Consider the following 8,031-nt stretch of genomic DNA (forward strand, 5'->3'; position numbering starts at 1 on the left):
CCCCTGTGACCACTTCCAGTTGTGTTTGATGGGGCACCTAGCCAAGCCAGGGGCACCACAGCAAGGAATTCAGCCTGGAATGCTGCAGTAGTGGGAAAATGTTCTTCCTTCTGCTACTTTAGGAAATAATTTCCCAATGCTATTAGGGGTGCAACTTTTATTTTAATTTTTGATGAATCATTTGATTATTTTCTCATTTAATTGTTCGGCCTATAAAATGCAAAAAAATACTGAATATCTAGATGAAGCATCTCACATTTTTTAATGAATTTTCATTCACATTACACAATTAATCATTCATCATAATTATTGCAGGATTTTTTTTTTGTCTTATCGATTTTCAACTAATTGTTTCAGTTATAAATAATATTTTTATCTTAGCCTAGCACATGCACAGAAACATTTACTTGCAAACATGTCTTGAATGGGACAGCAGGTGTGTAAAAAGACTGATTGTCCTGCACAGGGCTCAAAGAACTACTTGATCTTTTACTTTAACAAATTATTTGTTCAAGTTCAAGTGATTTTAGGTCAAGGAAACACAGCTTTATGGTTGTTAGAAGAAAAAAAAGACATCAAACCTCATCTGACATTTAGACTAGGGTGCTTACCAAAATACAGAGAGACTGAAATAAAGTGAAAAAAGTTTATTTTGTGTAATGGGACCAAAAGTGAGCTTTTGGCCTTCATATTAAATGTCAAGTTTGGTGTAAATCAATAACTCAAGACAAGTCTGAGTCCAAATAGGCACAAAACATGGACAAATCTCAGATGTCATAAAATACTGAAGGCCAAGACCAAATCAAGAACTTAAGTCCAAGAATAGATTTGCCATTAGACGGGGCATTTGATCTTATGTTTCCCACTAGAGTTTGAGCAGAATACAACAAGCAGTGTCCTTTATGCTTCATGCCCAGGTCTGAAAGGCTAGACTCTTCCAGACAATCAAGCAAATAAACCAGAACCAAATGAAAACAGGAAAGCTGATCACAGCAAGTCATAGTCATAGCATTAGAATGCGTAATTACAGCTAATTTCACAGCAGTCTATTAATGACTGAATGCTAAAAGCACCAATACCCCCAAAAGCTATCGGGTATTCATTTATAGGCCTACATTATTTTTCCCTATCTAATTAGGATACCCCCTTCTGTGTTGGGAGAGCTGATTTAAGAAAAATGCAATGTATGTGAGAGATGAAGAGAAAAATAATTACATGCTAAAGGTGGAAAATACCAGTACCTCAGGCTCTCATATGGAAACCAGTTGCACAACATTACACAACATAATATATAATTTCAAGCTATAGGCTTAAAAACATGAAATAAGTAGATACCATGATTGACTAATGCAAATTTCAAGCAAATCTAGTATTGCATGCTTTATATAAAGCCTCCTATATTTTAATAAGTAAAGCCAAGGAGATTTGTAACAAACAAACCACCATAGCCTTAACAAATTGTTCTGTTTGGATACAAAAACAAAGACCAGCATTAAATGATTCCTTATCATTTCTGTATTGGAAATCACACCAAAGTATAGAAATTGGCTGTTCATACAACCATGCTCCAGAATAATATTTAAACAAAGTATAAATATTACTGTGGCAACAACTTTACATGGTGACTCAGTGGTTAGTAGTTTCGTCTCAACAGCAAGAAGGTCCTGGGTTCAATGACAGGGCCTTACTGGGTGGAGTTTACATCTTCTCCCCACGTCTGCGTAGGTTTCCCCACCATAAAACCATGTATATTAGGTTAATTCTCCAGTCGGCACCAAGGCACTGGCTTCCATCTGGAAGTGGTCCCTGGGTGCTTTACAGTGGCTACACACTGCTCCTAGTACCTAGGATTGGTTAAATGGAGAGGACAAATTTCCCCATACATTATACTGTGTAGAAGTGTATTACAGACAAGACAAGTTAATAGAATAGAATCAATTTCATTGTCACATTTACAAAGTAGATACTGAAATCTGCATGTTACACATATCAGAATCAGAAATACTTTATTGATCCCCGGGGGTGGGATGTGTTTGTTACAGTAGTTCTACTCACACAATGTTAAAGAATAGAAATAATAGTAGTGTGACAATACCAGAGTTGTAGCAGTCGATACCAATACCGGTGAAGTTCCTCAATTATCGATACCACAGCGAAAGTTTTGCGGGTAAATCACCTGTAAACCTTGTTCTTCGTGCTGCACCGCCAGGTCTGGGAGAATTTCTGACATACCTTGTTATACACATATGTTCAACTTTTTGTCATCATCTATTTGACTGTTCCGCTGCATTGTTTCTACCCGACATTATGACTTTATTATAGTGCATGCATATATGTAGTATATAGTACACAGAGTATAAAAATCTCTCTGTGTTTTATCATTCTCTCTGTAATGTTTTTATTTTGTATTCCAACAGTTAAATGTGTGCAAAAAAAGGGAAAAGCACAGACCCAAATCATAACACATACCACCCACTGTATGATATTAAGTCATTTGCAACTGCCACTGACAAGATGCCAATGTCCAAAGCTACTTGCACTATAATGTATTAGTAGCCAGCAGGGAGCATGGGGGTGTTAGTCGTGGCTTGTGACTTGCTCTCAATCTAAGGCAACCCTGCTGTCAGAGAACACAGAAATGTTGGCAGGAGCATGTGGTCTAATACACAAAACTGTCAAAATGCTAACAGGCCTGGCACACTATTCTGCCTGGGAGGCAGTGTTATTCATATTCTCCTGTTAAACATGAACATATGAGTCTACTCAAACCAAATCAGTGTGTCCTTACTCAAGCTGAAACTATGACTAAGAATAATTAAAAAGTCAGCCCAGTCATCTTGAGATAGAGACGTGGGAAATAATTACTTTGGTGTACAGTGGCAGCATACTGTTTGGGAAAAACAAGTTCATAATGTGGTATTAAAGCCAAATAAGAACTAAATTACTATGATAACCGTTTACTGCCATCAAGTGTTGTAATATGCTCTTGACGTTTTAAAAGGGGCCATCACCTACGGAGCTATTTTGATAATCAGTCATTTCTAACACCACAGTTGTCAATCTGTGAAGTCGTCTCTATATGCTGCATAGTCCTTACTTCCAGTAGGACAAAGGCAAATGTCAATCCACATGTTATAGGCTTTGTACACACTCCAGTTTAAAGCTGTACCCTAAAGTGAAGTTTGGGTTGATGGTTAAATTAAGTGGCTCTGTGCTGCTTCACTTTGGGAAGATGCTTTGCCAAAGTGCCTATGCTTTTCCGCTGTTGAGCTGTACAACACAGTGCAGATAAAATCAATAATGCATTATTTATTTTCTTTGTCTCTAATACAACTGGAATAAAAAAAGTCAATAAATAACTACTGATTGCAGTAAGTGGGAGCTTTCATTCGCCTTGATTTGTCCTTTATTGAATAAAAACAGGATTATACATAAATGAAAATGACTGCATGGTGCTGAATGTTTTAGACATGTTTTACTTGCTACCGTTTATTAGCAACTGAGCATTTGCTCCTGGCAAACATTTTAAATTGTAGACTCATCACATTGACTGCTTGAGTGTGATGAGTGATTTAAATTGACCAACTTAGCAGGTCACTGTGGTGGCTTTTTTAAAAAGAGAACGACTCTTAACTAATCGAGTTACTAGGGTTAGGGCTAGGGCTGTCCAGGTGATGGATTTTAACCTTAAATTGAGACCCTGTTAACTGCCAACTTTCAGTCAAATTATTTGCCAACTTTCAGTCAAATAGTTAAGTCCAGTTAGTTAACATACTCCAGTAACAGGGTCACAGCGGGACGCAAACACCATAGCTGTGGTCAGCTGGTATAATTATTGGATCAGTCTGCGTTTTCTACTAAAAGACTGTTGGTGTTTCCAGTCAGCAGTTTAACTGTGTTGGAGAAAATGAAGGCGATATGGGGGAAATGGCAACCACATCAACACCATCCATGCTCATAATTTTTGCCTGCAAGTGGATGGGCTGTATCCTAACTTTTTTGTCATTAGCTGGACAACTTTCATCAAGGGCGCCCTTCAGTCATACCATTAAGTGAACTGGTTTTAATTGAATTACCTTCTACTACAAGTCCTACATGGGCACTGGTTTCTCTGGAGAAAATTTGATGAGTGAATTATAAATCTGCCTGTAGAAGAAGAGGTCCAGTGGTGATATTACATTTCAGTTTAAGTCTTTGGGATAATGAGCTTAAGTTTAAGAGCAACGAGCCAGACAGTACTGGAGTGACAGTACTGGAAGAAGCTGAGGAACTCCAGGGATACAACTTCTTAAATCCTCATCTCTTTTATGTCAGAACTTTACTCACACTTGAAGTAGATACAAGCATGGAAGCAGAACGACATTTAAACGGAACATTAGCAATTTATCACACTTCTCTTCGGTTAAACTAACTGAAGTTTTAAATGAGAAATGGCAGCAGCACAGTGCAGTTTATCTCAAGGTACATCATTTAAGCACTTATATTATTAATTATATTGTGTTTAATGGCTAGGCCAACTTTTAAAAGAATAAACAAGAAATAATTGGCTGTTTATTCCACAAGTAATGTCTGTACTTGTCAACAATGTTCTCCAGTCAATATCTGAGAACAATTACTAGTCTCACCGATTTAGTTGCTCTATTTCATCATTTTGTCATTATTCATGAAGCACCTGTCATTGACTGGATGCTGATTTAAATCTTGTTTGGTCTTGAACATTGTGGTCAGAGGCCCTAATTCAGTCAGATGACCTAGGTTCAAGCGTCATGTTGGAAAGTGAGACTTTCCTCACAAGAACAACCGTATAATGCATTTTAACACAAGCCCAAAAACAGCATTTACAAGTGCAAGTGACACAGCCCTCTAGCAGCCATGGGAATTGTGACTCTAGTCCGTCTGGAGCAAAGGAGGAAATAGTGTTATGTTGTAGACTCACAAAGCCTGCAGGAGGTTGCCCTTTTCTTTTGACCGTGATCATGATCGTCCCCTCGCCTTAACCAGTTTTTTATTATTTTAGCCAGGGCAACATGTTCCCTAACCTTAACAAAGTAGTCATTTTAACCCAAACCACAATCTTGCACTAAATTTATTCAACTAACTATATTAACCCAAACCATGATTTTTCCCTAATTGTTTTTTAGTTTAAACCCAACCAAACCTTAACCTAAGCATTGTATGACCAGAAACCGGTTTACTTTTACAAAACACAATTTTTACAACTGGGATTTAAGAATACTTCTTTGCTGATGTGGGACATCAGATCACTTAAATGTGTTACTCTGGGTGGCCCTGTCCCTGAGGAATGGAATATAATCTACATAGATATGGTTTAACTAGCATTTAATCACACGCCATGTTGAACCACCATGTTTCTACAGTAGCGCAGAAAGGAAAGACCAAACACTGGCTCTAGATAGGGCCTTTTCGTGACCACAGTAGTTTCTCTACATGGTTGGAGGGTTAGCTGTATTGCTTCACTGCTAGATGCTACTAAATCCTCAACCAGAGTCCTTTCATTTCACCGACTTATAATGAAATGTGTCCTGCTGTTTTAAGGAACACACTGGATTTACACCGCCTCCCTGAATCTCCATGGGTGCTGATCTGGAGTCTGTATTTTAAGATTTCAGAGGAGAAAAAGTCAAACTTTTCCTTGAAGTATTTTGCCACAACATGTAACAGGGCGGTTGGAGATGATAGCAGTTATATTTATGTTCAACATACTTCACAAAGATTGTTTTGTTGTAACATTGAGCGATTTTTCTAGTCACTAAATGACTGTCCACCATCCAGCAGTGAAATGCTGCAATGAAAATCTTTTTAGACAATATTTATTGCAAAAATTGATTTCCTTCTCCCTCTGCCCTATGAAAAAAAAATAAACTCCTCCATCCCCAAACTGACAATGTAATCTGTTACTAAATCAGCAGATGATGTGCGATACTATTATGAGCATTAAACTTTTTGAGGACATCTGTCTCTTTCTATAAACAGATGTTTCCTCTAATCCTTCTTTTTTTTTTCCTTTTCCACTAAATTATTTCCCATCCTCCTCCTTTTAGTCCTGGCTAAATCCAGTGTTTTACTACTCCTGATGCACTGCCACCTCTTTAGCAATTCATTGTGTATAACATAGTTGAACCGACAACAGTGAGTATACAAGCTTTCATGAACTGGTTACAGACTAAATCATGTCTTTTTTTTATTTGAATCAATTAAACATTGATAGAGGCTAAAAAGCAACTGTCTGTACTTCCAGATATGCCATTATTTCTTAAATCTGACAATATGCCCTTGATGAAACATCAATAGACAAAAAAGGTTTACATTATACTTATACTTATTATTACTTATATCTAAGGCAGCTGCAGAGTATTTAAGCAGTCACAGGCAACTATTGCTCCCATTGACATAGTGTCCCTTTAGGGAAACAGTGATAAAAACAGCATTTCATCTTTCAACCTTATCCAGCAACTAATGGTATTCTAATTCTGCTTAACACCAGAAGAGAAACGGCATCAACAAGAACCATGGGAGCTCAGAGGAATGTACCTATGTTAATGAAGCAACTTCAGAGTTTTTTCAATAGAGACCACTAATGAGACATGGATTGGCAGAGGGGATTGTTATGCGTTTGAAATGCTAATTAAATTTAGAAGTGAAATTACAGTTCGGTCACATGGCAATACCAAGAAAGTACAGTGACGACTCCAGTAATATAAATGGATTCACAAGAGGTAGGCAGAATTAAAGAACAAAAACAAGATGAACACCATATTTTTTTGCTACTATGAGTAGGGGATTTGTGAATGATTCAGAAGGCGGGGACAAAATCAATGGTAGATAAGCTCCTTTGAATGAGAGCAGATCATAAGTTTAAATTGGGATGTTGGTAGGTCACTAAAAAGTCACTTTTCATATTCATGCTGCAAAGAGATAAACACTAAAGAGATAACAGCAGCCCAATATGTGACTTTAAAAGTGAATCCATGGTGTTGGGACAGACACATAGTTGGCATGTGTTAATCTGTGTTTAGCTGATGTGAGCATATTTTGCCTTTATAAACGGTTAATTTTAGGATGTGTGTGTATGTACCATCACCATGTAGCAGAAATTATCCTTCAAAACATATTCAAATGTTTGAATATGACCACCCGAAAAAGAAGCTTAACAGGATGCTGCACAAAATATGGATTTTACATTTAAGCCTGTGTTTTTTGTTGTTGTTTTTGAGAAAGATTTGTTTTATTGGGATATATTCAATTTACAGTGCAAACATAAACATTTGTGCATAAGAAAATAAATGAAAAAGAATGGGGGGGGGGAGGAAAAACATGTGTACGGATGCATGCAAATGTACTTAAGCATGTGTTTAAACCAAATACACAGTTTTTGTATTCTGCGTAACACACTTAATGTATTCTTTCCACCAAGTATTTATTTTTAACTCAAATTGTTAACTCAAAAAACAACCTTTTTTAATGTTAAAAATAAAAGCCCAATTTCCTGTCTGTTTATTGTTTGACGTGTGAATTGGAAAAAAAAAAGAGTTGGAAAACTTTTCCTAATTGCTTTAAATTACAATTGCTGTTAGAAAGCATTTCAAATCAAAGTATGACACTGCTCTTTGAAAGGTTACAAAATGCAATGAGCTCCAAAGCAATTTCTGTGCTTTTGTGTTTGGCATTTGCTCTGAGAATAAAAAGCATTTTAGAAATGTATTATAGTTAAGAGAAGGACATGGTCAGCCAATTGTGTTTGCCATGGTTTAAAATGCTATTTTAGATAAGGGAAGACAAGATGAACTATTGATCATTGTGGAAAAAATAGTGGGTTACAACTGGGAACCCACACACTAATAAAGGTTAATAATAAATTAAATGAAAGATCAAACTTTTTAGTTCTCTAATAAAATGTCTGTCCAGGATTACAAATAAATCACAATGAATACATTGTAATCTATTATTATTATCTTTTTTTATTTATTTATGACTACAATTCCCTGTTCTTCACATGAGTTCAACAGTGAG

This window comes from Morone saxatilis, unplaced genomic scaffold (assembly GCF_004916995.1).
Source record: "Morone saxatilis isolate NCDOM2014 unplaced genomic scaffold, NCSU_SB_2.0 Contig0, whole genome shotgun sequence".
NCBI classification, from domain to species: domain Eukaryota; kingdom Metazoa; phylum Chordata; class Actinopteri; family Moronidae; genus Morone; species Morone saxatilis.